The sequence below is a fragment of the Triplophysa rosa genome, linkage group LG18 (assembly GCF_024868665.1).
Source record: "Triplophysa rosa linkage group LG18, Trosa_1v2, whole genome shotgun sequence".
Taxonomy (NCBI): Eukaryota; Metazoa; Chordata; class Actinopteri; order Cypriniformes; family Nemacheilidae; genus Triplophysa; species Triplophysa rosa.
Window position 1 is genome coordinate 16,239,523 of NC_079907.1, and position 20,049 is coordinate 16,259,571.

Genomic DNA, 20,049 nt, shown 5'->3' on the forward strand with positions numbered 1-20,049 from the left:
TCCTGCCCCGTCCTACCATCAGCTGGTACCCCCTGGGGGGCCAGCGCCCACTTCCTCACAAAAAGAGTTTCGTCTCTCTCTGGGTTCTCACAGCGGTTTCCACCCTCTGGTCGACGGTGGACGGCAACTCGACGTTGCGTCACAGCGAAACGCAATGTCGAGTATAAACACCAGTCCTCAGCACTCTCAGACAGACAGTGCGTTGAGCTGGACAGTCGCCAGGCAGGAAAAACAGCAGGGCCAATCTCCTCCCCGGGGGACCTCCCCCGGCAAGGAATCCGTACTGCTAGCCATCGAACCACCCCCCGCGGGGGCGATGAAGCAGATCAAACCTCTAGTCCCCCTGTCTCGGTTTCTGGGAGCTTGGCTTCTGCTTCCCAGACTGTCAGGCTGGCTGAGGAAGACGATCCGTCTCGGCTACGCGATTCAGTTCGTTACACGTCCGCCCAAGTTCCGGGGCGTCCTTTTTACTTCAGTCAGAGGCAGGGATGCTCCTGTACTTCGTGCGGAGGTCGCCTCCCTTCTGGTGAAGGGAGTGATCGAGCCCGTCCCACCAGCCGAGATGTCCAGCGGGTTTTACAGCCCGTACTTCATTGTCCCCAAGAAAGGCGGGGGGTTGCGCTCTATCTTGGATCTGCGTGTTCTGAACAGGCACCTACACAAGCTGCCTTTCAGTATGGTCACGCAGAAGCGCACCCTGACGTCCGTCAGGCGTCAGGACTGGTTCATGGCAATCGACCTGAAGGACGCGTACTTTCATGTCTCGATCCTCCCTCGACACTGGCCGTTCCTACGGTTTGCGTTCAAGGGATGGGCATATCAGTACAGGGTCCTCCCCTTCGGTCTGTCCCTGTCTCCACAGGTCTTTGCGAAGGTCGTGGAAGCCGCCCTCCTTCCCCTCAGGGAAGGAGGTGTGCGGGTACTAAACTATCTCGACGACTGGCTCATCTCGGCTCACTCGCGAGATCTGTTGTGTACACACAGGGACCTGGTGCTCCGGCACCTAGATCGGTTGGGGCTACAGGTCAACTGGGAAAAGAGCAAGCTCTCCCCCGCGCAGAGAATCTCCTTTCTCGTTATAGCACTCGACTCTGTCTCCATGACAGCGGACTGACTACAGAGCGCGCCCGGTCAGTGTTACACTGCCTGAAGCACTTCAGGCAGCCAGCGGTCTCCCTGAAACAATTTCAGAGGCTCCTGGGGCACATGGCATCCTCGGCGGGGGTGGTCCCCCTCAGGTTGATGCACATGCGACTGCTCCAACACTGGCTACAGAGTCGGGTTCCCTGGAGAGCGTGGCACACCGGCACCAGACGTATAGTCATCACGTCCTTCTGCCGGCGCACCCTGACCCCTTGGTCGTCTATGGCCTTCCTACGGGTGGGGATCCCCCTAGGGCAGGTATCAAGGCACGTCGTGGTAATGACGGATGCCTCCCTTCAGGGCTGGGGTGCTGTGTGCAACGGGCACGCAGTGTCGGGGCGGTGGACGGGCCCCCGCCTGCTTTGGCATATCAACTGCCTAGAATTGTGGGCTGTGCTACTTGCACTGAAGAGGTTCCAACCTCTTGTGCAGGACAGGCACGTGCTGGTCCGGTCGGACAGCACAGCTGCCGTGGCGTATATCAACCACCAGGGTGGCGTTCGTTCACGGCAGCTAACACGACTCGCCCGATGCCTCCTCCTGTGGAGTCAGCAGGTGATCAGCTCCCTGCGAGCCATACACATCCCGGGCGACCTGAACCAGACAGCAGATTGGCTCTCTCGTCAGTGGTCACCTCGCGGAGAGTGGCGACTCCACCCCCACGCGGTTCAGCTCATATGGGAGCAGTTCGGCCAGGCACAGGTGGACCTGTTTGCCTCCCCGGACTCCACCCATTGTCCGCTTTGGTACTCCCTGTCCGACAGTCCCCTCGGTACGGATGGCCTTGCGCACAGCTGGCCGCGGGACAAGAGGAAGTACGCCTTCCCCCCAGTGAGCCTCATTGCACAGACCCTGTGCAAGGTCAGGGAAGAGGAGCATCAAGTGCTACTAGTTGCGCCTTACTGGCCCAACCGGACTTGGTTCTCAGAGCTGGTGCTTCTGACAACAACCCCCCCTGGCCGATTCCCCTGAGGGAGGACCTCCATTCTCAGGGGAAGGGCTCGTTTTGGCATCCCAGGCCAGACCTCTGGGACCTCCATGTCTGGCCCCTGGACGGGACGAGGAGATCCTGAGCGACCTACCCCCGGCGGTGGTAGAGACCCTCACACAGGCTAGGGCCCCGGCCACTAAGAGACTGTATGCCTTCAAGTGGCGGCTCTTCTCGTCCTGGTGCTCTTCTCACGGAGAAGAACCACAGAGATGCTCGATCGGGTACGTACTGTCCTTTCTCCAGGAGAGACCTGAGAAGAACCTCTCCCCTTCCACACTGAAAGTGTATGTTGCCACTATAGCCGCACATCACGATCCAGTTGCTGGTAAGTCTCTAGGACAGCACGACCTGGTCACCAGATTCCTGAGGGGCACGAGACGGTTGAATCTGCCTTGCCTGCGCCCCGTACCCTCTCGCCTATCGATAAAGACGGCCCTCCTGGTAGCGCTCGCCTCCTTCAAGAGGGTAGGGGACCTACAAGCATTCTCTGTGTCCTCGGGTTGCCTAGAATTCGGGCCTGGAGACTCTCACGTTATCCTGAGACCACGGCCCGGCTACGTGCCCAAGGTTCCCAACCACTCCCTTCCGGGACCAGGTGGTGAACTTGCAGGCGCTCGCCACCGGGGAGGAAGACCCAACCCCATCCATGTTGTATCCAGTACGCGCACTGCGCCTCTACTTGGGCCGCACGCAGAGCTTCAGAAGCTCTGAGCAGCTCTTTGTCTGTTTTGGAGGTCAGCAGAAGGGGAGAGCTGTCTCCAAACAGAGACTGGCGCACTGGATCGTGGATGCCATATCCTTGACATACCGGTCGCTAGATCGCCCCTGCCCCTTAGGAGTTAAGGCACATTCCACTCGGGGTGTCGCCTCCTCGTGGGCACTGGCTCAGGGCGCCTCTCTGGCAGACATCTGCAGAGCTGCGGGTAGGGCTACGCCCAATACCTTCGCGAGGTTCTACAACCTCCACGTAGAACCGAAGTCCATGATGGCTCTAACCGGACCTAGTGCTCCAGACGTGGTAACCCCCCCTCCGTGGGCTGTTCCGTCTGATGTATCCTCATGAATGGTTCCCACCTTGGCAACCCATGACCTCCCCAGGTGGACTCCCACCTTGCGGTTAACTCCTGCAGTCTGCACATTTTCCCATGAGTTCTCCCCTGATGGTGAGACCATGTGGTGTCTCCACTAATTCCTCCCTACGGTAGGTAGTGGCCTCTACAGCGTTTTTCCCCCGGGGGGAATAATTCTTACCCAGTGGCCCGTACGGTGCCAGGCGGCTTCTCACCATTTAGAGAACTAGGCCTCCGCCCGTGACGGCCGGTGGCAGATGCTTCCCAACTTTGTGTAAAGCTCTGGGTCCCCCTTCCTCTCCACTGGATGGTCATAATTTCGCGTTAGCGTCTTCGTCTGACTCGCCCAGGCCAGTCAACGTCGCTCCGCTGAGATTGTGACGCGGCTCAGTGCTGTGGCGTCTTACATAGAAACCCCATTCTGTCGGTTCGACACAACGTCGAGAGACCGACAGAAAGGGAACGTCTTGGTTACGGATGTAACCTCGGTTCCCTGATGGAGGGAACGAGACGTTGTGTCCCTCATGCCACAACACTGGCCGCCCACCCCAGCGGTCGGGGGAGGATGCTTAAGGCTCCTCAGACCAAAGGTGAATGAATGAGCACGCCGGCTTCCCTCTTATACCCGGACATCCGGGGAGGAGCCCGGCATGCAAATTTCATTCGCCAATTTTCATTGGCCTTTTCTAAATACTCAGAAGATGATAGGTTCTCAAGACAAACCCCATTCGGTCGGTTCGACACAACGTCTCGTTCCCTCCATCAGGGAACCGAGGTTACATCCGTAACCAAGACGTTCCACTGTGTGAGGAGATGGATTAAGTGACTGTGACGGTTTAAAAAAGGCGCGTTCGGTCAGAGAATTCGCAGTTGCGAATCCGCCAGTTGACAGTGCGTTGTGCAGAGGCGGGGCATATTCTGTGCGTGTGGCCGAATTGAATCTGAGAGTACAGCGGACCAGGTGACTTGAAGGCGAATCTGCCCCGAAGTCTATTGATATCAGGGTAGGGTGTTTGTAATGACGTAGGTTATGGTGTCGACCATGATTTGTTGCAATTTTGAGGTGTTCAGTCTTATTATGATTTAAGAAAATAAATGTGATTGCTCTCCTCACAAATCAACTGTTTCTAGTTTTTCACTGACGTGTCTCTTAAGTGTTGAGGACTAGTGCTTCTTTGAGCCTACATTCAGTATGAGTAAAATACTCAAGTACTGTTAAAATCAGATACTCTAAGACTTTTACTGAAGTCGTTTTGGAATTGGTAACTTGTAATGGAGTAATTTTCACTGCAAGGTATCTGTACTTTTACTTAAGTATGGTTTTCAGGTACTCTTTACACCTCTGCCCCAATCTAATGGAAAAGCGGAGAAGGGAGTACACATAGTAAAACAACTACTCAAGAAAGCAGCGAGCAGTAAAGGGATCCATACTTAGCATTGCTGAACTATCGCGCCTCCCCTCTGGAACATGGTATGTCTCCTGCTGAGATTTTAATGGGACGCAAATTACGCACCACACTGCCTTACGTAACAAAGCAAAACAAAAACAGAGCGTGGAGAAAGAAACAAATTTGTCTGAAACAGAAACAGAAAGCAAATTATGACAAGACATCCAGAAGTGTACGACCACTGGCTACAAAAGACACAGTAAGACTCGAGAATAACAATACCTGGAATAAAAGAGATAACCCGAGATCCTACACTGTAAAAACAGAGGATGGACAAATCCTAAGAAGGAATAGAAGGAGTTAAAATCACAAGAAACAATGCCAGAGGAACATTCTGAAAACGAAACAGAGTGAAACATTGCCTACGACACAAGCAACATCACCAGTCATAGACAATAGAAAGAAAGATGAAGAAATACACTTACCTGAACAGAGAAGATCCAAACGCACAATAAAGCCTCCTGATAAGACTTAATTTGTGAATGAAACTTGTAGATTCAAGTGAACAAAGACACTTTAAGCATTTACAAAGTTTATGGTAAAAGAAGTGTCACGACAGGTAAGGGAAGAACCCAAGTGCAGGCAGTAGCAATGAAGGGGTTAACACAACACTTTATTTACACAAAAAACACAAAACAAAAACCCATGAGGGGGTGTAAACAAGACAAGATAATAATATGGGTAAACAGGGACGAAAACTAACTAAATACTAAACTAGAAACATACACTTGACATAGACTAAACTTAACACTTACTGTGACAGGGGAAAACGGCAACAAGAGGTATAGGCAATACAGAGCACATCAGAACACCGAACGCATACAAACAGAACTCAAACCGAACGTATACACGAGCAACAAGACAATGAAACAAGAGGACTATTTAAAGGGAAGACAAACAAAGGATAATTGACGAGGGGCAGGTGAGAAACATAAGACACGCAGGGAGGCAATACATGAAACGAGAGGGGCGGGGCCAATGACAAGACACGAGAAAACACATGAGAAGTAAAAAACGAACAACTCATGGCTTTCTCACATAAAACCTAAGGCTTTGTCATGGCTCTGCCACAGGACCAAGAAAAACATGACTAATAGAGGCAGAGCCATGACAAGAAGATTGAAATCTGTAAAAAAGAATGTAACATACAAATTAATGGTTGATAAGAATGTTGTTGGTTAAACTGTATAATATAGTAAATATAATGTTTATAATATTGACATGTTATTTTGTTGTTATCTAAGTGTTCAGTAATTGAAAGAAAAGGGGATGTCATGATATATAAATGTATGTAGGTTACAACTACTAACCACTAGAGGTAGGTAGAGGTTGGCGGTGGTGGTTGTTGTTGGAGTAAGAGAGCTGACAGTAAACATGTGAGCTGTAACAAAGACATCTGCTACAAACAGTTTCTTCATTATAAATAGAAACATTACAGTAATCACTGCCTGATTACACTGCCTATGAAAGTGTAAGTTTGCTGATTGTCAATCCACTTTGTATTGATACAACAATGGCCGTATATGTAAATGCACAATGTTTACCCTTATTTTTTTAGTTACTTACTGAGATATTCCCATTTACTTGTCCACAAAAAAAAAGCCGGATATGGGTTAAAAATCTGCAAACTTAACCTATAATAATATTGCCTGTTTAACTGAACATTACTTTAAATACATGACTTGTATTGTCTTAGAGTGATATGAACATCACTTTGTTGTTTCTCAGTGAGTCACAGCCACCTCTGGCTGATTAAAGGATATATTTTTTTGATTGTAACATTGAAACATGCATTTTTAAGCTGCTTTGAAATTTTATGCATTGTTAAGCTCTATACCCTTACGACAGCTATCCTGGGTTTTACTATGGTTACACTGCAGCCATGTAATCATATTTGTTTTCCTTTTTTAAAATCAAGGTTTTAAAAATGGTTCTGATGCTTTTGAAACCATGGTGAAAGTCTGTATAGGTTTTCTATATGTTGTAGTAATGTCATAGTTATTTATTTTGCTACAACAATCAATCATTGTAGTAGATTTTGTATGGTCTTACTGCAAATGCTATAAAAAACATGGATAACTTCCATATGGGTACAAATACTGTAATTGTGTATTGGTCTGATAAATGTAATGCATTTGTGTATTTAATCTGTTAAAATATTAAATTTGCAGTTGTTATTGAACATTGTTTTTTATGTTGAATGACATTTTGGTTAGCGTGATTTAACAATTATAAACCGCGGACCGACCGCCAGCAAACATTAACCCTTTAAAGCCTAAAGTGAAAATGTGTTGTTTTCACTCATTTTGTTCTTTTGACTGTCAAATTCTAACACAATGTCCTATCATCATGTGAAAGGAATCGTTTTTTTCCGGAAAACAACTGTCTTTCAATAAAATAAGTGTTTTCACCATTACTGTGTGTTGTGAGTTTGTAAATAGAATTTAAATAGACAAAAACAGAATTTGTTTTTTACTGATTTTTATTCAGCCATTCTCAAAAAAACAAAAGAACGAAAGAATCTAGCACTTCACACATGAAGAATATACTGTAGTACATGAAAAAAAAGTATTTTAGTGTCACTCATTTACATAGTTTTCATTCAGGAGCCTTTTAAGAAGGAAATTACGAGTCATCCAATGTTTTATATCTTCGATGCACTCTGCCAATTTGGATAGTTGGAAGGAATCATCTGGTCTTGATGAGATATATAGCTGAGTATCATCTGCATAAGAGTGGAAGCTAATTCCATGTTTTCTAATAATGTTTCCAAGGGGCAGCATGTATATGGAGAATAGCAAGGGTCCTAAAACCGATCCCTGAGGTAATCCATAATTTACTTGCGTAAGATTTGATGATTCCACATTTAAATGGACAAATAGATGTCAGTCTGATAAGTAAGATCTGAACCATTGTAGTGCCTGTCCCTGAATACCGGTGTAATTGTGTAAGCGATCTAGAAGTATTTTATGGTCTACAGTATCGAACGCAGCACTAAGGTCAACCAGGACTAGGAGTGAGATGTTACCTTTATCTGATGCTATAAGCAGGTCGTTTGTAATTTTAACGAGCGCAGTTTCAGTACTATGATGCGGTCTAAAGCCTGACTGGAATTTTTCGTGTATGTCATTATTTTGTAAGAAAGAGCACAACTGAGTGGACACTACTTTTTCTAGTATTTTAGACAGGTATGGGAGATTTGAAATCGGTCTATAGTTTCCTAGTTCATTGGGGTCTAAGTTTGGTTTCTTGATAAGAGGCTTAATGACGGCCAGTTTAAAGGGTCCTGGGACATGGCCTAGATTAATTGACGAGTTGATAATGTTATAAATGGGCTCAATTGCAACGGGTAATAACTCTTTTAATAATTTAGTTGGTATGGGGTCTAATAAGCAAGTTGTAGGTTTAGATGTTGAAATAAGTTTAATTAAATCTTCCAGTTTTATAGGTGAAAAACACTGTAGCCTTTCTTTTGGGGCGATGGTTGGTAATAATTTATAGGACAGACTTGGAGGTTGAGTTTTTACTATTTTGTCTCGTATATTTTAAATTTTCTCTGTAAAAAAATTCATGAAATCATTGCTACCAAGATGAGGCGGAATACCCAGGTCAGGTGAAGTCTGTTTATTTGTTAGTTTAGCAACTGTACTAAATAAAAACCTTGGATTGTTTTTGTTAGTTTCTATGAGGTTACGGAGGTGCTGAGCCTTTGCTGCTTTTAGTGCCTTCTTATAACACTTTGCACTCTCTTTCCACGCAATTTTAAAGACCTCTAATTGGGTTTGTTTCCATTTGCGCTCCAGTTTTCGTGTTTCTCTTTTAAGGGCGCGAGTGGTGCTATTGTACCATGGTGCTACGTTTTTCTCATTAATCTTTTTTGACTTCATAGGTGCGACAGCTTCTAATGTATTAGAGAAAATAGTGCCCAATTTGCCGGTCATGTCATCGAGCGATTCTGTATTCTGTACTAACTACAATATAAGTTATTTCTTATTATATATCTGATCAAAACTAGCACAAATAAACGTTATGGGGTAATTTGGCTATTAACATGCAACATTAATTTAACTCTGCTCAGATGAACGAAATGACTCGAAAAAAGATTGGTTCATTTTGCTGAACGAGATTCAAACACCCGAATCGCAAAAATGACTCGAACTTCCCATCACTACTGTCATGATCCTGCCCTAAGACTAGAAAAACTTGGCAAGACAAGGCAGAACCAGGGGATGGTTGCTGTACTCGCCTTCCACAGGCCGTGTATTTTGTTTTGCTTGCTGTCTTTTTCGCGAGGTTGACTATGGATCCTCTTTTGAGTCTGGTTATAATGACTGGAAACATGCTACCAGACGCTTTGCTGAGCATGAGAATAGTGACAGTCATAGGAAGACAATGTTTAATTACATCAACAGAGCAGCAGCTGATGGCATTATAGACTCCCAACTGAAAAAGCAGCTTGAGTTGCAATGCAATTATTGGAGTGAAGTTTTGCGGTTGTAAAATTCCTTTCAGCACGCGGATTGGCTTTCCGAGGCTCGAGTGAAATATTTGGTAGAGATGACAATGGGAATTACATGGGCATAATGGAACTAATCAGTGAATTCAACCCATTTTTGAAATCGCACATACAAATGTATGGAAATGCTGGAGTAGGAACCCCCTCATATCTCTCGTCGAAAATGTGTGACGAATTTATCAAGATAATGGGCGATAGATTGCTTTCTGAAATTATTGCCGAAGTGAAAGTGGCACACACTAAATCTGGTTGGTGTCAATATTGTAAACTGCTGCGCAGAGACTGCTGATTTTTTTAACTTTGCACAAACTTTGTTCAAATTCTGCTCTAAATCCACAGCTAGATGAAAGGTGGTAACTGCAGGTTTGCAGCCTAATGAAAACCAACGCATTGAGACACTAAAAACTCATTCTGACACCAGGTGGGCTGCACATGCACAGGCCACCAAGGCACTTTGCAGAAATTACGCCAATATTCAAGAGTTACTTATGAAAATTGCAGAAGACAGCACACAGAATCTGCATAAAAAAATGAACAAACTTGAGACTGTTTTTCTTTGCACTATGTGGAATATTATTCGCCAATGTTTTCAGGGGACAAGTGTTGCATTACAAGCTGTGGATCTTGACCTGTGCACTGTTGTTGATTTGGTGAGATCACTGCGGGAATATATTGCTGGTTTGAGAGATGAATTTGATGTTTTTGAGTCCCAAGCAAGAGCAATGTCTCCCACAGTTTCAGCAACTTACAAACAAGACACACAAAGACAAAGAAAACGCAAAACTCATGTGGGTGAGTCTGCAACACCTAAGGCTCACTTGTCAGGAAAAGAAAAGTTCTCATCTGGTGTGTTTTTAGTTGTGATGGACAGGCTGCTGGCTGAACTTGATCAGCGTTTTAAATCCTATAATGACCTCAATGTATCCTTTGGTTTCCTCAACAACATATCCACTCTCTCTGCAGAACATCTGCGTAAAAAAGCGGCAGATCTACAGAGAAGATACCACAATGACCTGGAAAATGAATTTTGCGAAGAAATCATCCAGTTCAAAAACTTCATCTGTCATGAAGAGCCATCATCTGCAAGGGAACTTTTAATGTCAATCAGAAAAAGAAAACTACAGGTCATCTTCCCAAATGTGGATGTTGCTCTGAGACTTTACCTGACATTACCAGTCACAAATGCAAGTGGAGAGCGCAGTTTCTCCAAACTGAGACTAATCAAAAACAGACTGCGATCCAAATTAGCACATCAGAAATTAAATCATCTAACTCTGATATCAATTGAGAGTGAGCTTCTACATAAAGTGGATTTTACAGCTGTAATCAAAGACTTTGCTGCAAAGAAGTCCAGAAGATGCCACTTTTAACTAGTAAGACTCAATTCTTTTACTTTTTTAATGAGATGACATGGTCATGGTGTACATACTTTATAGTACATGTATGAAGTCAACTCAAAGCCTGACTCCCTATTTCTCAGCTATATTGTTGGTTTACATGATCATCCTCTGAATTCTGCTTTATGTTATGCTTGCTTCAGCTGTAATAGTGTAATATTTGAATATTTACTGTTTTTATTGTATCTGTGTGTAGTTTTTATGTTGAGTTTTGATAATCTAGCACTTTCTTTCTTTAATGTGTTTTTATTGCAGCTGAGAGCACTTCCTGTATTGTGTTTGTAATTACATATTACACCTGTAATTTTGATTGAGCTAGACATGTTACATTATAATTTTATTTGGATTGAGGCAGGAAAGCTTTAGATGTCAGTAAATTAAATGAAAAATGCCATTATAATGAGGGAAGAAATGCTTATTTGCTTTTCTGTTATATATTATACTCAAAAATTGTTGAGATGTTACACATGTATAAAACAACTGTGTATATATGATCTGAATCTGTTTATTTGTTTAAGATTCATGCACATGTTTACATGATACTGAAATTCCTAATGACTGCACTGCCAACCTGATCTTTTGGGGGTTTGTATGCTTTTCAGTAGTTTACAAAATAAACTGAATTTTGTGCATTGCAATAAATACATGATCATTGTGGTGGTCAAATAAATAAATAATTATATTTAGACTGGGCCTAATTTTTATAGAGATATCGATAGATATTAGGGGTGTAACGATACGCGTATTCGTACTGAATCGTTCGGTACGAGGCTTTCGGTTCGGAACGCATTACAAACCGAACGGTTCGTTTGACTAATCCTAAAATAAAATAAAATTGCTTAAATTGTGTGAAATATGATATTCTCAGAGCGACTTCTCTCAACAAGGCAACCCAAACGACGTAGAAGGCAACGTGCTGTCTGCCACTCCCACCCACCCACAAAGAAAAACACAATTACACTAAACCGTTACTCCAGTCAGGCATATTAGCGCGTAGCAATATGGCTAGTAACGTGAATGCGATTACCAGACCAGAAATAGAAGATCCTCCAAAAATCAACAGGTCTGGTTTTTGGGACCACTTTGGATTCCCTGTAAATTATGAGAGGGGTGGCAAGAGAGTGGTGGATAAAAACACTACGGTATTTCGCATCTGCTACACGACAATAAGCTACATTAGCGGGAATACTTCAAACATGTCAACTCATTTACGCCGACATCACCCCAGTGTGTCAATAGCTGGCAATCGACGAAAACAAGGAGAAACACGCACGCTACAAACTATCCCCGCAGCATTTATGCAGGCATTTCCAACCGATTCGAACAAAGCAAAACAAATCACTGCGGCGATTGGTACATCTATAGCCGCGGATATGAGACAGTACTCTGTAGTAGAAAACGCGGGTTTTAAAAACATGCTTCATGTAATTGAGCCCCGCTACACTATTCCTTCACGAGGCCATTTCAGCAACAACGTAATTCCTGCTTTGTACAAAAAACAAAAGTCCAAATAGAGAATCAATTGGCCGAGGCACAAGCGGTTGCTCTGACAACGGACGGCCTCTGTAGTTACATGACTGGCCAAGTAAAAAACACAAATGTTAGACTTAAAAGTTTTATATTTTATTTTGATTATACAATTCCTTCAGTTCATCTTTCTGGAAAAACCTAAAAATGGAGTCAAAACAGATATAAAAATTGTTCTTTACTTTGTATTTGTGTCTGTCTACAACAAAATTACATTTCATTTTTTGGTTTTATATGCTGCTGAGAAAACACCACAGAAGATGGGTCAAAATAACATACTTTATGATGTTAGTTTTAATAAATAAAAATGTGAACAAAAATCAAGGAAAATTTTCTGGCATTTCTTCCTTTTTGCTGTATCGAAAACGTACCGAACCGGGACACCACTATGCCGTATCGAACCAAACCGTGAATTTTGTGAACCGTTACACCCCTAATAGATATATATCTATAACATTTCTGTTTCACTTTTAGTTTTTCAGTTTAACAATAAACTGCAAAGGTTCTTCCTTAAACTGAGGCCAAACTTAATTATGTGCTCCAAAACGTTTTTTAGCACTTGTCATCTGAAGACCTCAGAGTATGTTTTTTTACTGATGCTCAGGGTTTAGGTCATTTTGTAGAGTGTAAAGGGCCCGAAAATGACTTAAGCCCAGGTGTCACGGTTCGACCGGGGGGTGTGACAGCGCAGAGAAGAACCCAAGCGCAGGCAGCCAGAGGTGAAGGGGTTAACAAGGGGTATATATATTAAATGCAACAGTACCAAAACAAAGGAACAAAACAAAACACCCACGATGGGGGATAACTAAACTTAGGCAGGGTACAAAAACAGAGACTTCCCACAAGGGGGCAAAAACGATGGAGAACAAAATAATACAATTACTTACACAAACTAAGACACAACTGAGACAAGAACATCCAAGGGCAAGGTAATCCACTGGGAGAGCGCGACACGCATACAGCACAAGAACAAGCACAACGCACGAGCACAGGACAACGAACACGAGGGTATTATATAGGGTGACAAACAAAGGAAGATAACGAGGGGCAGGTGAGGAATGTAAGACACGGCAGGGAAGCAATACGGGAAATGAGAGGGGCGGGGCCAATGACAAGACTGGAGAGAACGCATATTAAGTCTTGAACGACATTAATATGTTTCTCTCCACACAAAACCAAAGGCTTTGTCATGACTCTGCCACAAGACCAAGAAAAACATGACAAGATGAGGCAGAGTCATGACACCCAGGGGCCCCCACCCTCCTAAGTCCTGCCCTGACTATAGTATTTGTTATTGAAAATTGAAGTGCCCTTGTAGTAAATTAATAAACACTGTATACTATAGTGAAGTTCCAAAACAATATAGTAAGAATTTTTACTGCAGTTTACTATAGTATACTACAGTAATTTATGTGGACAAATATACCACTATTGTATAGTAAAAAAGGAAAAACACAGAACTTAGAACAAATTAAAACAAATTAATGTAATCTAAAAATTATATGGTCCTAATTTATCCATCTGTATGTAACATGAATTTTGTCAGTTACCTGCCTATTCATAATGAACTAAACTTGCACATTTCTGCCTGTGCTACCAAACTTTAAACCTCGATCTCTAGCACCAGTGCTATGTGCAAAAAAAGTGAACTTACAGCCTTAACACTAATAATAATTACTGCTTGCTAGTGATGTGACATTTGAAGCGAGGCTTCGGAGCTTGTGTATTGAGCAAAAATGAGCGTGCCAGATGAAGCTTCGATTCGAAGGAATCACGTGACCAATGACAAACGAGGTATGGAATACGTCATCGGTTTCGTCTGAGTATCGCTCCCGAAGCAGTTTCGAAACTCGCGCCACCTGTGAGTGGTGCGGCGTTTCGGAGAGGTGTCAGTAGTAGAGGTAGCAGAAGTATGGAAGGCCGTTTTATCAAAAATGTCTTTAGACGTAACGTGTACAGACGTTATACGCGTGGACGCGTTATTGCGCCTAAAGACGTAATTTCGTCTACAGACGTTAGACGCGTGGACGCGTAATTGCGTGTAGACGCGTAAACCTTAGCGGCTCCGTTGTCAAAATAAGAGTCACATCCAGCAATGCAGACCCTACTGATATTTTATCTTTGCTACTCTTTTCTGTTGGCTGTTATACTTATTTATTAAAAAATGGCAATGATACGCTTAATTTAATGATTAAATCAATAATCATTAAATGATTAATATGCAAATTTGTCCTATGGTGTGACAGCAAAAATGTAGGAAAAACCCCAAGAACGAAGATAAATCTCTCTTATGCTATTTTATATGATAAAATCCCTGTTATGTTATTTTATATGATAAACATAAATATTAATAATATAAAATAATGTAAAACTAACCAATTTATTCGTCAACTACCAATATCCTGTGCTGTGATCCCAAAATAAAATGTTAAATATAACAGGGCTGCATTTCCCGATAATGTTGTCTCTTAGCTATGAAGACTCTGAAGTTACACCTTAACTCAAGTTATTCATTTTCTAGGCGTATAGCCTACTTCCTAAACTATACCTATAAGCGGTTACTTTCTTACGTCCCACGTTACCAGGTGCTTTCCATGGTGGTGGTGCTGAATAAATATTGATCGTTCGACAATCAATTATTCACTCTATACAAGTACTGCTTTACTGCGTTATGTGAGGTAGCGGCATTCTTTATAAAATAAGCACTTTAGAAATAGTTGAAGTTGCATTTATTAGGACTCATAGGATAAAAATAAACCAAATTGCAAACTAAATCCAACCATCGATATTATTTAATTTTGAAATGAGTGTGAGAACCCGCAATCTCATGCCCAAATGTATCAACCCCGCTACACTAACTGGCAGTATGGTCATATCAAAGGATCTCAAACTTTGGGTCGGAGGGTCATGCAAAGCACTTGCTGTTGCGATGCATTAAAAAAGTGTATTCCAGTAAATTACAATTACTTGTATAGTTCACACGTTTATTGTGCTTGGACACTGAATGCTCAAGCGGCGTATTTACAGCGCGAAGCATGTAGCTTATGTAGCCGCGTTTATTAAAGCATTAAAATATAATCAACATTATTAATCACACTTACAATATCAAGGGAATGAGATTAACAAGTATGCCATTATTGTGCAGCCCTACAATGAGGTATTTTGATATTGAAATTAAACATATTCATTCATGACAAGAAAAAGAAAAAGTAAAGTGAGTGAATGTGTGTCGTTTCCCTAATTTCTATTTAAAAGGTGTGCCATGAGATAGCCGATTATACCTGTGTTTGGGAACCCCTTATTTATATTATCATATATGTTGCTATAGTGTTATTATTTACTCAACAAAAGCGCAGAACCCGGAACATAATCAACAGCTATAGCAGGAAAAAAGAGCTGAATTTAGGGGCTTTGTATTTGCCAAAGTTAGACCAACACGATCCAAAAGCTATTTGCTGCCGTGGCAGGTTAACTTTTCTATCATTATAATTGCAGCATAAAGTGTAGCCAGCTTGTCAAGGTTTAAATGCACTAAAATGCTCCGTCTTTGATTTAGCCAAAAAAATGCAGTTTGACTAAACTTTATTTCGCAATCTTTCTCTTTAAATATACTCAAAATTGTTTGGGTTGCCAGCTGATGCACCTTATTTAGATAATATCATTAAAAAGCTAACAACCATAAGTGTAAAGACAATTATATTCTTTGCATAAAAACATGTCAACATAATGTTCTTTTCAAGTTTATTTGTAAAGACTGCGCTGTAAAGAAGCTTTTTTCCACTGTTGCCACTAGCGGGATGTACTCTTAACAGTATTAAGGTATAGCTAAGAGTGCTCCAGACCAACCTTCCGAACATGTACAACGTACAGAAGGTATACTTAACTAAGAAGGTTTCGGGAAACACATATTAACGGTAAGGTACAACTTAAGATATAACTTAAAAATGATGTAGCGTTAAGAAGGTTTCGGGAATCGCGGCCCAGATCATTCACACTGTAAAACTAATTTATTCATTGTCTTTCTTAATTTTGTGCATATTATGTTTTAATGTACCTGAATGCTGTATGTTTCAGGATAAGTTAAGAAGGTTAACCACAGGTACAGTGGGTCGAGGACCAGGCAGACACGCACAGAGAACATCAGAGTCAGAATATAAGATGCGCAGAAAATAAAACACAAGTAAAATCCAAGACTCACAGTCAGCTACTAGGCAATGTATAATTGGAATAGAAACATTGCTTGATTTAACGTAAATTTGAATGTCAGTTAATGACATTTATTAATGTAGTAAAGTTAGTAAACTATGCAAGTTATTTTACGGACTTATCTTTAAATGGGTTGATGTCAAATGGAGTTAACATTTATAAATTGTCATTATATGTTTGACGTAAATTTGACTTGGCCAATAATTGTTTACCTTTGAATGTTTTACATGCTTCACTTCTTGAAAAGGTCTCCTACAAGTCATACTTTTACAAAAAAAATGTTTTGGCACTTAAATCACTATCCTTAAGAACATTTCTATAACTTTTTATAAATATGGGCCCTCACCTGTGTTTATGTTTGGGGAAATACCAGTAGATTTCGCTCCATGCAAGTGAGATTAGCTAGTGGGAACTGTGTCATTTCGCCATTGCGGTGACTAAAAAAATCCAATTCATTACTTGCAATAAGTTTCGATATCTTGTGTAGGCCTATTTTGGTAATTGAATTAATCTTACGTTTCATTCATATAATGAAAAATCAAGTTTTAGGGCTACCCTTTACGAGAAAGAATGAATGTGCATTTTCCCCATATTCCATTTAAAAGTATTTTGGTGGCGAAATAAACCTGTTTAGGTGGTTTCTGGAATGAAATTGTTTGAAATATACTGTATGTGATACAATAAACATTTTTTAGCTAATGCTGCTCTCTACATTTTTAACTGATTGACATACGGACTATATTTCAGTAAGCCGTGCAATTTAAACATAACTTCTGATGTGCATTTATGTTCATGGCATTTATAATAAAAAAAGAGACGATCCGCGCTGCATGACACATCACGTGTGGGGTTAGGGGTTACTACGTCCCTGAAATTAGTTTGCAGTGAGGGATGTCTGGGTTATAACCAGTCCCGCGTTTGGCTTTTGCGGACCTGGGATAACGCATTCTTAGATTCCTTGTGTGCCTGTTATATTCAATAAACTTGTAAATGAAATGTTTAATCAACCACTGTAAAACAAGCCCATTCTCATGAATGAAATGCGTATGAATAACACGCGCTGTTGCAATATCGTATAACTCTCCAAAACAACGGGTGTCAAATTTCCAGTTTTTCATATTAAAATAACGAGAAATACATAATGCATCCCCTAAATGGCCTAGTATTAATCATCATTAATACTGATATAATGATTAATCTTAAAAATCAGAAACAGTTTAGCAATAAAATCCGAACAATATGTAGCCCATACAATTTTCATGAATAATGATTATTTTCTGTTCTTTTTTCCAGAGCGCATCATAAATAAATAACATTTTCTGCGCTACAGGTTTTGCTTCTTGTTCTGGTGTTAAAGTCTAAAGAGTTTTCTATTGATTTGTTCAACACAACGTGCTTTTATGCTACTAGTTTTTATTTATATAATAGGCAGATCAAAACCAAACAGACATGGAGATAGAAATGACATAGACAACGACATCAATGGATTTATATGTGGTGTAGCCTACGGTGGTTAGAGGTCCCATGTCATGGTTCTGCCCCACCTTGTCTTGCTTCTCTTGACCTAGTGGCAGAACCATGATAGAACCTCTTGTTTTATGTGGAGAGTGACGTTTTGTCCCTGTTGGTCTTCCACTCTCCGGTGTGGCGTCTCTGTTCCCGCCCTTTCGTCTCCTCGTTATTGTTTGTTAATTAGTTCATGTCCTGCACCTGTCCCCTCTTGATTTATCCCCTTTATAATGCCCTTGTGTCTTCTGTCTCGTGCTGGTTCATTGTACTGTTGTGTTGTGTTTGTGTCATGTGGGTGAGTTACTGTTCTGTAGTTAGTTTAGTTTATTGTGGTTATGGCAAGTGTTGTTATTATTTCTAGTCTAGTTAGTCCCTGTCCTTGTTGCTATGTTTTGTTATGTTCCCCCACGTGGGTCTTTGTTTTGTATTTTTAGATATAATTAAAGTCTGTCTTGTTAACCCCTTACCCGTTGTCTGCACTTGGGTCCTCTGTCCATGTATCCTTGTCTCCGTGTCTCACCCTGAGAACCGTGACAGAATGAACCAGCCATTTTGGACCCAGCAGACAGAGGGATCTCAGCGGGAGGGGTCGATGCCGCCGGACTCCCTTCCAGGGTTGAATCCGCCGGACTCCCTTGGAGGGTAGAGGCCGCCGGGCTCCAGTCCAGAGTCGGGACCGCCGGACTCCCTTCCGGGGTCGAGACTGCCGGAACCCCGTCCAGGATCGAGACTGCCGGGCTTCCTTCCAGGGTTGAGGTCGTCGGATTCCCCTCCAGGGTTGAGGCCGCCGGTGTCCTGTTCCCGCTGAAGATCCCTGCCGGCCTCCCAGCTGGTGCCCAGGCCTGTCGAGTCGACTGTTTGTGTGTGTTTGTCCTTGTTTGCTGCCCAGCTGCCAGAGAGCGCTGCCCAGCCGTCGGAGATGCTGCCCAGCTGCCAGAGAGCACTGCCCAGCCGCCGACATCCTGTCCTGTCATGTCGACATCCAGGCCTGCCCAGCCGGTGATAGCTGGTCTCCCAGCCGGCCATCCAGCCGGCGCCATGTCCTGTCCAGCCGGCCATCCAGCCGGCGCCATGTCCTGTCCAGCCGGCCATCCAGCCGGCGCCATGTCCTGTCCAGCCGGCCTTCCAGCCGGCGCCATGTCCTGTCCAGCCGGCCTTCCAGCCGGCGCCATGTACTGTCCGGCCGGCCATCCAGCCGGCACCATGTGTTGTCCAGCCGGCCTTCGTGCCGGCACCATGTCTTTGTTTGGACTTTTTTTCCTATGTATCACGTTTTTGGTCATGTTTGTATAGTTATGTTTTTTGTCACAGTCTGTGTAGTCTTGTTTGTTCCTTGAGGAGCATCAGGATGCTGCTCCTTAAGGAGGGGCTTATGTCATGGTTCTGCCCCACCTTGTCTTGCTTCTCTTGACCTAGTGGCAGAACCATGATAGAACCTCTTGTTTTATGTGGAGAGTGACGTTTTGTCCCTGTTGGTCTTCCACTCTCCGGTGTGGCGTCTCTGTTCCCGCCCTTTCGTCTCCTCGTTATTGTTTGTTAATTAGTTCATGTCCTGCACCTGTCCCCTCTTGATTTATCCCCTTTATAATGCCCTTGTGTCGTCTGTCTCGTGCTGGTTCATTGTACTGTGTCGTGTTTGTGTAATGTGGTGAGTTCCTGTCTTTGAGTTAGTTTAGTTTATTTTGTATTTGTGATGTGTTTTAGTCTAGTCCTGTTAGTTTAGTTAGTCTTGTTCCTGTTTCCACGTTTGTTACTTTACCCCCACGTGGGTCTTTGTTTTGTTGCTTTTTATTTATTAAAGTTTGTGTTAACCCCTTACCCGCTGTCTGCACCTGGGTCCTCTGTCTCCGTGTCTCTCACCACCCACCATTCGTGACACCCATAGTAAAACAAAAACAGTTTTTGTAATTTGTCATGTTAATAACGTTCCAAGTCCGTTATCTTATTTACACTAAATCCAGAAATGCATGCCCGGCTACGTTGCTGCCCAGGAAAAGCAAAAGCGAGCGCGATAAAACCATAATAATTCAAATTCTGTGTCCTCATAAACTACATTTACATAAACAAATATTGGAATAGTTTCATGAGCTTAAATCTTCGAAAATATTAAAAAATCTGCCATTCCCTATATAGTAATTATGTTCAAGATTGCAGAAGCCCGTCATGCCTTTTCTTAAGTTACACTTACTTTCCTCCTGTGTTTTTTCCTGTAAAGCGGCATTGAAACACTTGGAACATTGCA